At 45.1% G+C, this 18,501-nt stretch overlaps 1 long non-coding RNA gene across 1 annotated transcript; it reads left to right on the top strand.

The window, feature by feature from the left end:
• Positions 1-6: 6 nt before the first annotated feature.
• LOC112477525 lies at positions 7-18,451 on the top strand. Its single transcript, XR_003045491.1, has 4 exons — positions 7-4,724; positions 9,582-9,791; positions 10,226-10,302; positions 12,247-18,451. It is a non-coding gene; the product is annotated as an uncharacterized LOC112477525 (long non-coding RNA).
• The last annotated feature ends 50 nt before the right edge of the window (positions 18,452-18,501 follow it).

The following is an 18,501-nucleotide window of genomic DNA, read 5'->3' on the forward strand; positions in this document are numbered from 1 at the left end:
GAGTAGAAGTGATATCTGGCATGGAACCCAGACCGTGCAGGAAGGCTGGTGTTTATAGGACATAAGTCCAGATAAAGAGTTGGATGTGGTACCAGGTGTTTTGGAATCTGGTGTAGGTGGGATATTGTAACTTTATCAGATTGTTCTATGCTTAATGTTCGGACACATGCTTTTGGAATGTTCCTGTTTTAAAAAAGAATTCAACCTTGGAGGAACAAAGATCTGTAATTTGAATATGGAGAAGTTGAATTGGATTTTGTTTACCTTTGAGCCAAGAAGTAAGAGCCTATGGCCTTCATACTTTAAAGGAGGCTGAGGAGCCATTTCTTGGGCAAACTTGATTTGAGGAGGTAGTTGGATGCATAATGTGAGCCTGCTCAAAGCCTCTGGGATACTGTGTGAAAGTTGGAGCGGGCAATACTATCTATATAGGCAGCAAACACCTGGTTGGAACATGAATGCTTGTGTTGATATGTGCCTCTGTTGAAAGAGGCAGAGGGCAAGTCTTCACTGTTCTAAAAATTTGATTTGGCAAAATACATTCATTCGTTTAACAAGTATTTGGCTTTACTACCTGCCAAGTTCTGTGGTAGGTCCAGAGGACCCATGCAGAAGAGGCTGGTTCTACCCTGAAGGAACTCAGTTTGGGGGACAGTGGGAGTTAGGGAACCAAAGATGGAAGGTGTGTGCCCACATAGTGCTTTGGTAGCTTGAGGAGAGAGGGAATTCCTGAGTTGAGGCTTGCAGGGCCAACAGGAATTAGCTGGGTGACAGCAAGGTCGAACGTGGAACCACATGTACCTGAGTGCCTAAAATAGCACCTGTCAGTCCTCCAGCTTGATAGTTAGGAACCCTGGGCCTTTCTTGTGCTCAGGACTTCAAACTTCATATTCAGAGTGCAGGAGCCTGAGAAGGCTTTTAATCCGTGGAGTGGCATGTTCCAGACTTGTGTTTAGAAAGATCTTCCTGGTGGCCACATAGGTAGTGCCAGGGAGGGGTCAGGACCTCTGGCTGTGAGGTCAGCCAGGAGAGGGGAGATGAGAAGCGGGGAGGAGCCAGCTGAGAAGAGGCGGAAAAGATAGAGCAGAGGGGCTACCAAGCTGTGATGGGGGAGGAGCTTGCATTCAGGAATGTGTGGGTCAGGAGACTAAGCATGACCAAGAATTTTAACCACCTCTTCTGCAGATTTGCTGGTGTCTGTTAAACATTGAGAATGGTGGGGTTTGGAGGGACCCTGGGGCCACTGAAATTGTTTTTAAGAAAGGAGAGACATGGCATTTGATTGTTAAAACCTTTTCTGTCGCTTGGATTTGGGGCATTGCATTTCCTACTGGGCAGGGCTGGCATATTGACCTGTGAGAGTAGACGTGTGTTCATCCTTGTTGAGGCAGATGAGAACATGTTCAATTCTTTAACCTCACAGTTGTTCCAGCCTTTTCTGCTTCTGGGTCAGTGATTCGATGAACCTATATCAGCCACAGTCAGGGGCCTCTTGTGTTTCTGCTCTACGTGCACCATTGCTAATGCTTCTGAGAATCCTTTAAAGTGGCTGAGGTAACTTGAGTCACAGATGAAGGAATGTTCCCAAGGTCACACAACTGTCCTTATGTGACAGTTAGGATTTTTTTTTTTTTTTTAAATTATTTATGTCTACAGTATCTGGTTTTCTTAGGTGGTCTGACCCTGCTTAGCTTCCGAGATCAGACATCGGGCTTGTTCAGGGTGGCATGGCCGTAGACCATGGACCGTGGCACCACTGGTGTGCGAACCCAGGACCTTCTGTGTGTAAAGCAGACTTGCTAACCGCTACACTGTGGAACCACGTCCTGCAGTTAGAATTTGAACTCGGGTCGAACATTTGGCTATATCCATCTACATCTGTGTTGTGTCAGATATAATGGTGACCTTGGTTGGGTGCTTCTCTGGGTAGACCAAGCCCAGGTGTCTGGTGGTGGCAGAATACCAGGATGGTATGGGAGAGGTGATCAGGAACCCATGTGCAACTCCAGGAACATGTTCTGAGTGACCATTCTCAGAAACAAGGGCTTGTCCAAGCCTTACTGGGGCCTGTGGTGGTTGCATCGTGCTGAAGTAAGCTGCGGAGCTTGGATCATAGGCTGGGGAGGGCAGAGTTTAGGGCAGCCCTGCTTTGAGCTGGGAATTCAAGAAAGGTTAGTGGTTTGACTGGTGAAGTAGTGGTGGCAGGGGGATCACAGCTCTGTGGAAGGAAAGAGGCGAGCAGAGGCACGGGGTGGGAGGGGGAAGACTGGGAACCTTTCGTGTATGTCTGGAAGGTCGAGTTGGAACCAGAATGCCACATGAGAGATTTTGGAGTTATATAGAAATGGGGAACCTTAAAGTGCAGCCGTGGTGGGACCAGCTCTCGGTTTTAAGAAGTGAGCCCCTAGTGCGACTGTAGAGATGGGACCGGAGGCAAGTTGGTTAATGCTGGGGTCCAGTGGGGACACAGTGGACCCGAATAAGGACAGTGGTCAGCAGGGGAGCAGAGAGAGAGAAAGAAGATTCAAGATGAGTTAGTTCAGCAGATGTTAAGGACCTGAATGTTGGTACTATCAGGGATCTGCCATTTAGTAGAAGGAACAGGAGGTGACAGTGAGAAGACGAAAATGTAAGGCAGCATCAGCAAGCACTGGCGAGGACTCGAGAGACTAAGAATAAAGAAGGGGCCCCTAGACTGCAGGAAGTGGGGAAGGCGTGAGTCTTCGTAGCACGCAGGCAAGATGAGGGGCTGTTCTTGGGTGAACAGAGAAGAGTTCACCCAAGGAGGAGGGAAAGAACAGGCCATGTCTGAGGACCTGGGAGTGGACAGGCTGGAGCCAAAGGAAGTGTCTTCTGGGGAAAAGCAGGGCAAAAGGTTGACCTGAAGGCTGAGCTGGACCTGTGGCAAGCCCCTGGCAGTTCTGTGTGGTATAGTACCTGTGCCCCTGGCATGAAGGGGTGAGACATCAGGAGACCAGTTTTGAGTGTCACAGGGGTACAGTTGAAGGAGAGAGACCAGAGTGGCAGAAAGTAATGGTGAAGAAGGGATAGGCTTAGGAAGGAAAAAGCATGATTTGTTGACCCACTTGGTGGGGTAGGGGACCAGTATGTTTTAAAATGTCTGCCTTTTAGTAGACTCAGAATCATGGCAGGAGTGATGTGGCCTTAGGCCGGATTCGTTGAAAGAATTGCCATTGGCTTGAAGACTTGACCTGGGCAGGGCAAAGTAAGGGTGGCCCATGATGATGTGAAATCAGAGCCCCTTTACCTGTGTTTGACTTTTCGAGTTGGATTTATTTTAGTCATAGCTTTCTTGATAATAGCCTAGGAGAATGGCAAATGGTGATAGACCCATTTTTTTGATGGGCAAGATAAGTAAGAGTGAGGCCTTGTGATTTTTTTTTTTTTTTTTTTGACTTGTATGGGAAGTCAGCAATGAGAACTTTGCTCAATATCTAGGTTCCTGGCTGTGCTATTTAGATTTGAGCCACTGCAGAACGTGACTAGTTGGAGGCTTTCAGAGTATCAAAGAAGTGAGAAATGCTGGTCTGAACTCCTGAGGGGTCCCAGATGGGGACTAGGGAGTGACATTATTGAACCTCAAGGGATCTCAAAGTGAGAATAGATTCAGGTAGTGTGTTCTTCATTGTCCTGTGTGCTGGTCAAGGATTTCTCCCTCTTTTTCCTAGAGTAAATTTTCCTCTTCCATATTAAAGAGTGTTTTCTGTGCCTTTGCCGGTGTTATTGTGCTCTTCTTCCCAAACCCCCATCTTTCTCTGCTTTTCCTGTGGTGGCACTCCTGGTCTCTGAAGTAAGGTGATGGCAGTTTTGAAAATATAAGTGATTAATCTGATCACTTTCCAGTACATCTTTGTGTGTCCCTGCCTTTGGGTATTCATTTAAAGCAGTCTTCCCGTGATCACATAACCTGCTTTGCCTGTTGACCCTCCCTCTTCTCTCTGATCATTAGTAATACTGCTCAGATAGCAATTTTTATAAATAGGATTTTAGAGTAGTTTACAAAATTGCACCAGCCAGAGGGCTTAATTTAGCCTTAATGAATAGGGGTTCCTATTTTCCTATTTTTTAGGTTTGATAGCTAAGCATTTTCTTAGCCTTGTTCTGGGTCGAGGGTAGAAAGATGGATGGGATGCAGTGGTACGATGTCATAAACTGAGAGTTTCTGTGTTGGCTAAACTGTTCTGTGTTCTCTTGTTGGAGTGAAGTAAATCCGAATGAAACTTTAGCGGTATGTCAGTTTAATTTATATTTATATTTTAAAAGCAAAATTCTAGTGGGTACAATCAGCTGAATATAAAAAATCGCTTTTATGACTGAATGTCTTTACCCTACACATCATGGGGTGCATTTAAGAGCGTTGAGGTTTGTTTTTCAGTGATACCTTCCTGAGCTGTTTTAAAACACCGCTATCTAAATTTTAGACTTTGAAATTAATTTCATATCTTTGAAACTTTAAAATTTTTGGTCCTGGATTGACTCTATAGAAAACCTTTCACTTTCTTTGTCACCCTTTGACAAAGAAGGGTGACTAATTGGTAGTGTGGGCAGGAGACTGAGTGGCATTCCCCACTTCCTTTGGAGTTGGTCATTGGAGTATAATTCTGTTTCGATTACGGGCCTTCACCAACATCGGTTCCTTCTTTTCCTGCAGGGCCCCTGCTCTCCAGGAAGATAAGGCTTGTAAAGCAGCCTAGCACTAGAAGGTGAGGTAAGGTACTTGAAAAGAGGTTTCTGCAAAAGAAAGATGAAGGATAGACACATACTTGGCAAAATGATTAACCATGGAATTTTAAAACATTATAGTGGGCAAAAAGCTGTATCAGATAATATGCATATTTAAAATAAGAAATGTGGAAATAAAAGTAGAAAGAAAAGGAAAAATCCCTTGCCTCCTCCCCCCAATTTTATTCTTTCTTTAAATAGGGAAGGCCAATACATGATACAAACTCAAAAAGTTCAACAGGATTATGCAAGAGAAAGAAATCTTTATTCTCTCCACCTTAGTCCCCAGTTTTCCGCTATAGCATCAGCCATCATTCCCTGATTCTTGGGTGTCCTCCAGAGAGGGATGTAGGGTAGCACTTTTACCAAGTTTAGATTATAGATTTAATTTTTATCCTGATTTTCCCTCCTAACATTATAGCATGAACATTGCCCTATAAATACAATGTTTTAATGATTTACCTGTCCCCAGTTCTTAGATGGTCGTTTCTTACTTTGATTATAATAGATAATATGGCAATTTATATCTTTGTACTTAAAGTTTTTTTAGAATCTTTTTGTTATCACCATAACATTAAATATAAAGCTTTTGAAAAAGTAAGACGTGACTTAACAGTCTTGGAGGAGCACACCTATAATGTCAAGGCAGGTTTGTATTGATTTTTCTTTTTAAGCACTGTGTATGTTTTCCTTAGTCCCTTTCCTGTGACTTGCATGGGTGTGCGATTTTTTTTTATAGCCACAGAGAGGTCCAGACTTGATGTTCCCTGTTATTGAGGGTACATGTAGCCACAAATTCATTCTTCCTGAGGCAGTCACAGCCCTTGGATACTCTGAATATCAGCAAGTGTGCCAGGTGAAGGGAGCTCAAGGATGAGGATGAGTGAAGCACTTGGAAGTATGTGTCATACTCAAGGAAACACTGGCCAGTGCCCAGCTCGGTCCCCTGTTTTGGCATTTGCCCTTCATGTCTCTGGATTTTGAGTTTTTGTATATGGAGCATGGGAATCTACAAACAAGCACCTCTTACAGAATTCTTTCTAATAGTTGGTATATATTTATTGAAACAGATTAGTGGAATTGGAATATGTTTGTTTTTGCAAATATTGTGGTCATCCCGGTGTTGTACCCGTGTGCTGGGAGCGTTTCCCCCAGGCATTCCAGGGGTTGCTATGGGATTACGTAAGAAGCTTCCCAAGGCTGTCTGTCAATGGCAGAAGTGAACCACTTCTTCCTTAGTTGTCAAACGCCTCTCTTGATTAGCTCTCTTGTTCTCCAGGGCTGGGTTGATTCTCTAGCCAGTTTTTGTCACAAAAAAATAATATAGTGGATAATGGAATTCCAAATAGCATTTCCTTTTTATTTGGCTGTTATTCAGAACCTGGGACACCATCTCTCATTGCTGTAAATGCCTGTGTATACTCCTGCTTGGCCGGTAGGTTGTCTTTGTACCAGATCCGCCCGGACCTTAAGGAGCCTTGCTTACTGGAGTTTTTAATAATGGGGACCTGCCTCAAGAGTAGCCCTTGAGTAGGAGTGGATTCTGAGTCTAGTGGAAAATGAGGAACCGTAGAGAACTTTGCTCTACCTGTTTGTTAAGCATGCCTCAATAAGTGTCTTGTATTTTTAGACTTTTGAGCAGTGTTGGGAGGATTGAATTGCCTGAGTAGAGAAATTTGGTAGGAGGAGACTAGAAGAGAAGCTCTTTATTAAATTTCTAAAAATAGAATTCATTAAAATCACAAATAGATAGCAGTAGGATTCCTGTCTTACTCTCTCCTCTGAATTTGTGCTACCAGCTGTTGCTTCTGCTTACCTGCAAAAGATCACAATATTTTGTCAGAGGGGTCAACAGTATAGACTTAAAGCACTGTGTTTGCCAGTCTGAAGATGTGCTTTTTTTCAGTTTTAAAAGTAGTTTAAACAGTGACTAGATTCTTTGGCACTGGGAAGACATTTTTAGCAGAACTTGATTGTTTTGCTTACAGTGCCAGCTCCAAGCTGACAGCATCCATGGGGTCCCCTGTCTCTTCAAAGCCCTGAGTTTTTTTCCTTCTGGTTAAGCTTTGCTGACCAGAGAGGGGACTCTCATGCAGGCCATTTAATCCACCTGATTTAATCAATGGCACCTCAGGTCTCCATTCTGTTTTGTTTTGTTTTTTTCAGGAGGGTCCCTTTTTCGATTCATGCAGCTGGAAAGAAAAATGGCTTCTTATGCTTTCTTCTTATGCCTCTGGTTCTCCAGGCTGCCTGTGCCCTTTTCCTCCATGTGAGGGGGTGAAGGAATGTCCTGGCTTCCCCTCTCCCCTCCTGCCATGAGCTTCTAGGGAGAATGGGGCCCATTGTGGGCCGTGCCCACAGGCACAGCCCTCTGCTTCAGTGTCAGGCTTGCTGTGGCCTCTCTGTCTGGTCCGCTGTGGTTACTGGGTGCCGAGGGGCCAGGAGTGCAAGCAGTCACTTCTTCGCATGCTGCCCTTTATTTAGGAGTGTTCTGGGGGATGGCTCAGGCTTTGTTTGCCCCTGGGACTGCCCTCTGATTTTGTCATGTCTTGGTAAACATTCTTGTGGCCCTGTTTGCAGGCCTGAGCTCACTCTTGCAGCAGATCTGAGGCCATGTTTGGAGAGGCTGGCCTGCTGCTCCCAAGGGTGGCTGAGTGCCTGGTCACAGGAGGCTGGGCACTCCCTCCAAGCCTTTCTTATATTCCGAATCTGTTGGGAAGCATAGGATTAATCTGTTTATAAATGAAATTGGACTTTATATTTTTGTTTTTAAAATTCATTTTGGCCTTCAATTATATCTTAATGGAGTTGGAAACAATTTTTTGGCTTTGATCAACTGCAGAACTTGTTGAAGATGTTAAGCGCCAGAATATGATTCTCCAGGTAGGGGAAACCAGAGGGACTCAGCTTTTTAGAAAGCAGATTTGTTCTGGATATAGGTGCTCTTCCCTGATAATCAAACTGCCTTACCAATCAGGCGGTTCTCCTGACCCCAGGCCAGTGTGCCTCTGGGAAAAAATGTGTGAGGTACTTATGGTTTTGGTGAATGGACAGGTAGAGGCCACTAGCTACATCTTTCTTGGGGGGTGTTGGCTTCAGACAGGGATCAGATGTGTGATGTGCTGTTACGCTTTAGCAGGTTCTGTGAAGAGTAGATGAGTGCGCTGATGGTGGCAGGGGATGGAGAAGGCCTGGCCAGGCCCTCCTGGAGTTGTTGAAGGGCTTTTCTACGTGAGGTCAGTTTGATTGCATGGATGGCTACTGAGAAATTTGCTTCTCTTAAAACCAGATAGGTAGACTTTGGAATGGTCCTGGAATTGTTCTTGATTTTTGGAGTAAAAATTCTATTCTTTCCATGATGCTTCAGCATGTACGATTTCTTTGTCTTCTGAGGAAGTGTCTTTTGAAAGGAGCCACCAGCTCTTGCTCTTCCCTGGGTGTTTGCTTTCCTCCTACCTTTTTTATTGTTTTATTACAGTAGAAAAATATTGACTATTTTATTGTTCTGCCTGAGCAGAGTTATACGTTTCTTTCTCTGTTGTAGGGTTCGAAGTAGTGTTTTGTTTTTATCAAATAAAGGAATAAAACATAGTGCCATTCTGAGCTCACGCTGCAAACGCCAGCATTTGTTACAAGATGGTATTGAGTTTTCTGAAGGAGACCTCTTCTGACAGTGCCCGGTCCTACTATGATATTTTGGGTCCTGACTTCCCAAGAGGTGAGGTCTACCCACTGAAGGCCCTGGCTTTTTGACAAGACAGGCAAGAGTTTTGGCACAGGTGTGACGAGGTTGGACAATGAAAACACCGAGTGCCCTCGGCAGTAGACATTTGGGCCTGAGGAAGGAACCTGTCAGAGGTTCTGAGTCCCGTGAGACCGCTCCCATCCTAATGTGGCCTTAAGCAAAGCCCTTGATCTCTCTCCCTCAGTAAAATTAGGACGGAATATCATCCCCATAGGTGGCTGAGTAGGAAATAAAGCCTCTCCAGTAACATGCCCTGCTCCTCTCTATGACTGCTACTTATTATCACACCTATCCTTTTCCTGGTATAAACTAAGAGTCTCATATTTAATAAAGGCTGGACATATTTCTTTGGCTGAGTGACGGGTTCAGGGGTGGTTTTTATTGTTTTATAATTATGTACGTGATAGATTATTTTATATATACCACGTATTTTATTAAAAAAACAAACAAACTTAGACACGAGCCCATTGGTACCTCTGAGAAAGCAGCTCTAGCTGGACTGCTTGCTCACCTGTGGAGCTTTGAGTCCTCTGGTGTCTTACTGGGATGGGTGGTCCTTAGAGGCCCCTGGCCCTGGCAAGATGAGTAACGGACTAAAATAGTTTGAGGACGAAGGTCTCTGTGTTTTGATTTTTAAGGAGTTTCTTTGGAGAGTCTCTGGTGTGCCCAGGTTTGCTTTCTTGCACCTCAGCACGTAAGTGGGAGGAGCGCAGACCGATGGATGGGCAGTGTTGCCATGTGAGTTCAATGACTGGAAGTGCTTCGTTTTCTTTTTTTGTAAAATGTTTGTTTATGTTTGAGTTATTAACAGCAGTACATGCCTGGTGTGAAAAGCCCTTGGCTTTTACATGGTGACACATACACTTATTTTTTTCCCCATGTGGCCCTCTGATTTTCTAACTGGAAAACTTATACAAAGCTTTGACTTTTCAGCCAACAGACTCATTTTAAGAGACCTGGAGTGAGTGAGTGCGCCTGGTCGAATGTTGGGTGGCAGCAGATTCTTTTCCTGGGTCATGTAATTCAGCTGAGCTATAGGGTCGGAACTCTTTAGAGCAAGAATCTTAAGATTTTTTGTTGTTGCCGTTAATAGGATGAACTTAATATGGAACGCCTGAACCTTGCTCTGTAAGGTCAGCATCCGCCCTGGAAACCTGAACTGTTTGGGGCTTCCTTGACTCCTGAAGGGACACATGGAGCACAGAGCTTCGGCGTGTGAGGAGGATGAGGGTACAGGCACTGAGCCCAAACTCTGAGCAGAGAACAATTGTCCTAAAGACAGAAATTGGATTCTGGCCTCCAGGTGACAAAGGCACTCTTTTGATTCTGTGTTGCGAGGGTGTGGGGAGCTGCCTCTGGTTTCCAGGTGATTTCCAGATAATGGAGGCATTTGATTTTTGAACTTCGTGTTAGAGGCCAATGAGGGTAGGGCAGTTGGCTAATACCAGATAAGAAAATGACACCTTACCAGCAGAGAGGAGCTTAAAATAAAGCTCTAAATGCTCCCCGGAAACCCTCTGATAGGGCAGAGAGGAAGCGGGGCCCCTAGGGCGTATCCCAGCCAAAGTGGTCCTGGGCAGTGTAGAACAGGCGTCTGTCCGGAGGAGGGCGCTGGATGGGAGCCAGTTCTCAGTAGAACAGACAAACCCTGGTGTGGAAGCAGGTTGTTTCTGTTGCAGGGACTCCAGACTCCTTGTCATTGGGGGGAGATTATTGACCTTGGCAGTTTTGTTTCAGACTTGGATCTGGGATGGAAAAAGCCGGACCTGGTGGCGCACGTAGTGATGTCCCTGTTCCCTCGCTCTTCTGCTCGTGTAGGTTGTCCGAAGCACAGAAATGTTACACGCATGAGAGGTTATGGGTGACTGGATTAAGACTGTACTTGTGTGTGTGTGTGTGTGTGTGTGTGTGTGTGTGTGTGTGTGTGTGTGGGTGTGTGTGTGTATTTTTTTTTAATTGTCAGGTCCTTTTCTAAGTGCTTTTCATGCATTAGCCCACCTAATGAATCTATATTTATAATTAGGAAAAATTAAAGAAAAAAGGAATTTGATCAAGGAAGTGTTAAAGATTAGATACTGACTATTAAGCAGCCTTCCGAGATAGGCTAGCCTATGGACTAAGGAGGGGATTGTCAGCTGACACCCAGTGGGCAGGCCCTGTTGGCATTGGGTGTCAGTTTTTTGTTCATTCATCAGATAGTTTTTGAGTCACTGTCATGTCCTAGGCACTTTGCTAACTGGTGATGGATGAGATGGGTATGGGCCCTGCCCCTGCCCTGATCAGGCAAAAGAGCGGGGAGGAGTGAATATTAATTTACTTCAGTTGGTATTTTTCAGAAGAAAGTGTGGTTTGGAGAGGCCGAGGGTCCCGCCCTTGGCAAGTGACCACAGGCAGTCACTGTGCCTCTGATTCATCCTAAGGAGGAGTGGGGAGGGGGCGAGGTGAAGGGTCAGGGAGAGGATCTAGGAGAGCTGGTAGGCAGTTCTAGATGATTTTCAAAGCCAAGCTGACATTTGGTTGCACACAAATGTGTCTATGACCTATCGAGCCATTTTCTGTCTCTGATGCCATGCCTTAGGTGATTCTGGTGGGGCCTGCAAGAGGGGTTTTCAGGGACTGGTCAGAGTAAATCATGGCAACCTTTTTAATTTAATGATGATTTGGATGAGGGTGTATGGGGTGGGGGAATGGACTTTGGGGGATAATTGCAGGAAAAGATGGGAGGGGGATTAGAGAAGGTGAACTCTGGAAAGGGGAGGGGTGGGAGAAGATAACTCAGTGAGTGGAGGAACTTTGCTGGGTTTGCTCTGTTAATCCCCAAGTCAGCTGGAAGAGATAGGAGGCAAGCGGTTACTGGCTGGGGTTAGTGAAGGGTGGGACTTGAGGCCACAGTGGGGCCAACTCAGCTAGTGGTTGGGATGGGTGGTGGGTATAGAGACTCTGGCCAGTCCTGAGATGATGGAGTAGTGGTGGGTAGATAGAGCGCCAGCCTCTGGACAGAAGCGGAGGCGGTGAGGTGGGACTAGCCCAGAGTTGCGGAATGCTGGAGCCTAAGAGGCCGTGTGTGCGCTTAACCCGGGGAGCAAGTTAAAACCCTTCAGGGTGTGGGAGTCGGGAAAGTCTGCACTGGAGACAGTAATGACTGAAGGGGACACATTGGGATTTGGGGGCACCCAGTTTAAAAAAAAAATGCTTTTCCTCTATCTCTGGGAACCAGTTGAAAGATGGATAAAGGAATCATGCGGGTGGGCACAGGACCAGGCCATTGGGGGTTCTTAATGCTGAACCCCAGAATCAAAGAGAGGCACCCACCCTGTGGACTGCGGGGCCACCCTCTTGTTCACCATTCCTGGTTGAGTTCTTTTCCTGCGCATGCTGCTTTGCAAAGTCTCCAGGGCTAGGTTTATGTTTAGTTCATCTAATTTTAAAAAATATATTTTTAGACCTTAAAAAGACTTTACTAGTATAAAATAAAACACAAACAAGACACTCCCCCTCAAAAAAAAGTATAGTTTAGTGAATTAGAAGGTCAAGAAATAGCTTCGTTGGCCCCAGAAGAGGCCTTTCCGTGGGCCCCAACCCTGCTACAGCCCTCTCCTTCCTTCTAAAAATGACCCCCATCCTGTCTTCCTATATCCATTTCTTTAGGTTTCTTTATGATTTTAGCTTCCAAATGTGCATTCTTAGGCACTGTATAGTTTTGTCCATTTTATTTTATTTACTTCTTTTATTTACTTTTATTTTATTTTATTTTTTAGGCAAGGCAACCTTTGGATGACCTCACAGATTGCAAGGACCTTGTCAGCTTACAATTTGTTATTTTTTATTTTTTACGCCTACGGCACCTGGTCTTCCTAAGTGGTCTCCCTAGTTTTGTCCATTTATAAACTCGGTATATCCTTTAAATCTCTTTACGGTTCCCCCACTCAATCCCCCTTCCTCACAGTTATCTGCTGAAGAACCTGCGCCCTTAGACCTGTGGAGTCTCCCACAGTCCGGATGGAGCAGATTGTGTCTCAGGGTGCAATTCAGCTGTTCTCCTTATTTTCTGTGAATTGACAGCTGGATCCTGAGGCTTGATCAGCTTCAGGCTCCGTCCATTTGACAAGGCTGGGTGGTTTGGGTCTTTCCTCCAGAGTGCTGCTTTCCCATCGTTCCACACTTTGTTTAGAGCAGGTACCCAGAGCACCACATCTCAGCTCAGCCCAGCTCAGCCTCTTGGTGGCTCTTTAGTCCTTGTCAAACTAGTCTCGCCAGCCTCCCAGCAAGGAAAAGCCCAGATGTCTCCTCTTGCTCAGTTCTCTGTGATGGGTTCACAGTGCTCTCCCCCTCTCGGACCCTCCCTACTTCCTTCACATTGTTCTCTCTCCTGATTCTCAACTCCCTTGTCTCTCATTATCTGTCCCTCATCTCGTCCCCTCTCTTCAACTTCCTTTCTTTCTGCGTTCTGATAGGAGAAAGGTTGTTTGAGGCTTAGGAGGGATTCTCGTCCTGCTTGATTGCTCACCATCTGGGGGACTATGGAAGCCTCAGTTTATCCATCTGTAAAATGAAGTTGTTGGTCTGACGAATTAAATGGTTGCCTAAAAAAATGCTGTCTTATGAGTATTGTGTTTTACAGATTTTCTCTGTGTTTGAAAGCTATTTTAGAAGATTTTCCCGCTTCTCCGTGTAGGGCACAACTTGAGCAGTAGGGAAATGGAGAAGTGAGTAGGGCTTAGCCGGAATCTAGTCTTTCCCTGTGTCTGCACCATCCGCCAGGGCGAGCTGGGTGGATAGTGGAAGGTTCTGTGGGCTGTGGTTGTGCCCTCCCTGCTCCATCTCAAGCTCTGGGACAGAGGCTTGCCTTACAGAATAGGGAGGTGTAGCAGCTGCCAGTGCTGCTGCCATGCTGGCAGGTGGCTGAAGATGTGGGCGTGTGGAGGGCCACAGTATTGCTTCAGTGTGACAGTAGGCCCAGGCCCGAGGCCCAAGAACTTGTCAGCTGGTTGTGGCTTTCTTGTGTTCAGGCCTCACTCCAGTTTACCCCAGAATTTGATGGGCAGCCGAAGCCTATGTCTGGTGACTGTGCTTACCTCAGAGACAGAGCTGTTGCCTCCACTGTTGCTGTGAGGATCTAGTGGGGAAGGGCTGTGCTGATGGCTGGCCTTTACCTGTGTATATACCAAGCCTTTTGTCCAGGTGGGGCTTGCCCAGGAGAAGAGTTGTCATGTAATGTACCAGGATTTATCTGGCTTTCCCCAGTGTTGGTTCACTTAGCAGATGCTTGTGGTGTTTTTGTTTGCTGTGCTATTATTTCATATATTTAAATTTTCATTTATTTTATACCTAAATAATTTCGAAGCCAAGTAAATTCAGATTTTTTGCATCTTGTATGTCCTCTAAGGTTACTTAGGTCCAAGGAGTTAGACCAGTTTTTGTTTTCTTGTTTTGAATCCAAGTTTTGTGAGGACCGTCCTTTAAGGAGGAGAATGTAAGGAATTCCAGACTCAGGGAGGCGTGGGGTGTGCTGGAGGAGGGCTGGCGAGGCTGCTGGGCACTGCTGGGAGCTGCCCGAGGTATTGTCAGGTGGCCAGCAGCAGGCATGGCAGTGAGGGGAGTGCCGAATCTCCTGTGTGAGAGATCTCAACCACTGCACTGAAACCTGAATTTCTCAGAATTTGGTGAAGTCAAGACCACAAGCATGGCTAGCTGCTTAGGAGGTGAAGCGGAAGTTAAAACCGTGTTTTCTGGTGTTGGCTGCTCTGGTGTTCTTTGATGTTTGTGATCAGCTAGCAGTCGGGGTCAATAGAGGGAGTTCCTGCTCTCACCTCAGATATTGGCAGGTAGCAGGCAGGTTAGCAAACCCCGATCAAAATGATCCCAGGCCAGAGCTGAGTTTTCTTATTCTTTAGCCTTTAAAAATCTACTCTTTTATAAATAAAGATGTTTCACTGAATCCCCTGATAACTAGCAGTGTTCGATTTTTTTGACCTCGCTATTTTTTTAAAAATCGAAGTATAATTTACATATATCAAAATATGTAAATGTACATTGCAGCTCAATGCATTTACTCTCATGTCTCTGACATCCGGGTGGATCTATGTAGTGATTTGTTCTCTTTTGTTGTTGTTTAGATTTCTCATATAAATATAACAGTTTACTGTTTTTCCTGTTTTTGACATTTGGGTTCCAGTTTTTGACCATTGTGAATGATACTGACATGAATGTTTTTGTCCATGTTTTCTGGGTATATACCTAAGAGTGAATTACTGGGGGTTTTGTTTATGTGCCTCTTGTTGTGTTTTATTTTTGAACTTTTTGTTAGGGAGAATTTCAAGCACACCCAAAGACAGACTAGTGCAGTGGATCCCATGTGCCTGTTACCAGCCCCGACACCACCAACCAGTGGCCACTCTTGCCCCATTCATACTCTCAACCACTGCCCTACTCCATGTTATTTTGAAGCATGTCTCAGACCTGTCATTTCGTCCATCAATAGTTTATCATGCGTATCTCTAGAAGGTGATGTAACCACAACATCTGCTGAGGGGCTTCATGCTCCATCTTTCAGGCCCTAGTGTTCTTTTCCGGGAGTTTGTATCATGGTCCTTATGGTGGGATGTGGCTCCCAGTCCTGTTACTCCTCATCTTGGTGGAGTTGCTTAGGTCACCTGGTTTTTCCAGGAAGCTTTTGAACCAGGAACCAGCTTGGTATATATAGAGTTGGAAGGGTCATCTTAGGAACATCAGTCGCTCTTGTGGGCACCGCTTTCTGTTGGGCTGTTGTTCGTGTGTGCAAGTTAGGCTGATCTGGAAGAAAGATGTGGGTGGATTGGTTAGTATACTGTTCTTAGGCACACGGCTGCCTGTCCCAGTTGGCTACACTGGCCTGGCATAGATGCTTCTTTCCCCAGTACCCCAAGAGTCTGGTGGGTGCCACCTCTAGGACAGCTGGATCCAGCATTCCTCCCCAGCCCTGCCCCTCTGTTGAAGGACAACAGGCATCAAACATAGACTCCTTGGAAAGATTGAAATTTTTCAGAACAGCAAGACTACAGTATAAAGATTAGACTCAGGAGACCCCAGCTTTGTCCTCCTTGTGCTCAGCGCTCACATCTGTTTTCCCACTGCGCTGAGCCCGGAGTTCTAGGGCGAGCCGGGAGGACTGGTCTAGGAAAGCAACAATAGGAACAAAGAGCCCCACGGATACCTTATTACTTGGAATAATTAGCCCATAAATTCTCCATAGCAATTTTCCTCTGAGGTAGTCAAGTTTGAGTAGAAAAACATAGGACCATGTTTTGATTCATAAGTCGTCTGGATACTCACCCTCCCACATTCTCATGCCACCTAACTATGACGTACCATCACTCCCAGTTTGAATTATGACCCCGCCGCCCACCAGGCCATTAATCAAACAGTATGAGAGGGACAAACGGCCATCTCCTGCTGTTTCAACCTGTCTCTCACCTTCCTTCCTCTTCTACCTCATGTCTTTAATGAAGGAGTTTGACAGTAACTCAATTTAGTGAAAGTAAGGGAAAAGTCACATATTTCGGTGGGTAAGGTAAGGACCAGACAGCTGATGGCATCATTGTGAGGCTTAATGTGTATCTTCTGAGTCGTGACTGGGAATCTGAGAGAAACCCTGGCTTCAGGCTGCTGGATCTGCTGGATCTGGGACATCCGAACTTGGTGATGGTCTGGTTGGTGTGTTTTCCTCCAGGAGGGACAGTTCCTGGGAAGGGAAAATGAAACTATTTTTAATCTTAAGCAAACATAGCCAATGTAGTAATTTCAGGCACCAGTGTTTAACATTTTCTTCCATTATAACCCATCACTTTTAAAAAACAATGTTCTTTTTTTGTGTATTTTGTCTTTGTAGTATTTCTGGAGGAAAATACTTTTAAAATGCTCTCGTTTCTCCTTACAAACTTGGAGGGCTTGTGGGCATGGCGGGCTCAGTGTTTTGAATCATGCAGTCTGGGGGTTTTGTGCCTGGAACGCTAGTTGAGCAAGTGCTGGGCGTGACGTAAGTAGTGGGGTTAGGGTCACGTAGGCTGTCACAGTTTATTTACAGAGTCATGGCTGACTTTGCCTCACAGCTGTTGATGGGAATCCCTGCTCACCAGGGAAGAACTGAGGTCCTGAGGGGAGAGGCATGTTCCTTTTTCCTACTGTGCCCCATGTTCCTTTTTCCTACCACTTATTTTCTTTCTATTTTATATTTTCGTTAACTTCAAGCTTACAGAATAATTTCAAGAATAGTAAAAGGAATTCCTAAATACTCGAGTCACCATTTGTTACATTTTTCTTTGTTCACTTTGTCATTCTTTCTTTTCTATCTATACTTTTCTTTCTATCTATATTTTTTCTGCTGAACTATCTTTGAGTAATTGGCAAACATTATACCCCTTTATTTCTAAATACTTAATTGTGTATTTCCTAAGAACAAAAACATTCTCTTATGTAACCAGAGTACGTCTATCAATATGAGGAAATTTAACATTGGTATATCATCTGATCTACAGTCCATATCCAGATAGCCTCTGTTGTCGCAGTAGCATATTTGATAGCCCCATGTGAGTTGGCTTGAGATACTGGTTTGTCCTGGTTTGTTCTCATGATTGGCTCTGGTTAAGGAGGTGCCTAGCAGTTTCTCTGTTGTAAAGTTGCCGTTTTTCCCATTGCAATTAATAAATAATTTATGAGGAGACACTTTGAGGCTTTGTAAATATCCTTTTCCTCTTCAGACTTTGACCCTCCACTTTCAGCATCTAGTGATACTTTTAAGACCTATTCCATCTGTATTAGGTGTCATCTTACTCTAAGAAGAGTTTTCTTCCCTAATTATTCAGTGGTTTATTTATGTTAGTTCTTACTGATAACTTGTTCAATGTGATTAACCTAGTCATTATTCATTTTGATGCCCAGAGTGTCCCACTTGTGGCCACTGTGAGCCCTCTCAGGCTGGCTTCTGTGTTCTTTTGACATGTCCCAAACATTGTTTGAGCACTCCTGACTTTTTGGTGCAGTGAGATATTCTAGGCAACATGCCCCATCCTGGCATCAGCCTTTTCTACAAGGAGCTTTCCTTTTAGTTGAAGTGGCACTTAGAAACCAAGATACAGATGCGTGTCACGTATTTTTATTTATTGAAAGTCTTTTAAAATAAGTATAATTTTGTATTCAGTTACTTAACCATGTTGCCATTGAATAAAGGGGTTTCACGAGTGTCCAGTTCTTTTGTTATAAGTGAAACAGATGACACAGATATTAGCAGAGAAAGATGGACTTTAGCAGCAAAATAAAAGGAGACCCTGCCTGCTCAAAGAATTTATTTCTACTTAATTGGTAGAGAAATTCTCAGAACCATTGAGCTGATTTCTAAAGAGGAAGGATATACTTGCATGTCAATGCCAGGGACCCTTGCTCTGGGCTGTGGACTGCACGAAGCCCGGCTCCATGAGGCAGTGCCCATGACTCTGTTCTCAGAGCTTTGAAGTCAGGGCACATTATCCCTCGAGGCAAAGGAGCAGGGTGCCCTTGTGTTTGAGGTGGTCTTTGACATAGCTTTCCCTCGGGTGGGTGCGCGGGTCATGGGAAGATGTGGGTCTGACGTGTGTCTTCCGTGTGCCGTCGTTAGACTATGTGAGCAAATCAGATCTGGCTGCTGCTGTCACTATTCTGAGACTTTAGTGGCGAAGGAAAGGCATAATGGAGAGCTAATCGGAGAATGGAGGGCCGAGTTGGGCAGGTTTCCTGAAGAAGCGGCATTTAGCGGGCTGGGAGCCAGAGGGTGAGAGGTAGTTAACAGATGCTTGTGAGTACTTTTTTGTGAGCCAGGCAGTGAGAGTAGACCCGATCCATAGACAGTTATCATGAGCTGCCTGGAACACAAGGACTATGGGATGGCAGTTGTGGCTCAAGCAAGTTACCTGGTGAACCGGCTTCATGTCCTGGCTCTGCCTCTTACTTGGTGTGGACCTCAGATTTTTCATGTCATAAAGGAGACATTAGCTGTTCAGCAG

This window comes from Pteropus alecto, unplaced genomic scaffold, assembly GCF_000325575.1.
Source record: "Pteropus alecto unplaced genomic scaffold, ASM32557v1 scaffold53, whole genome shotgun sequence".
NCBI classification, from domain to species: Eukaryota; Metazoa; Chordata; class Mammalia; order Chiroptera; family Pteropodidae; genus Pteropus; species Pteropus alecto.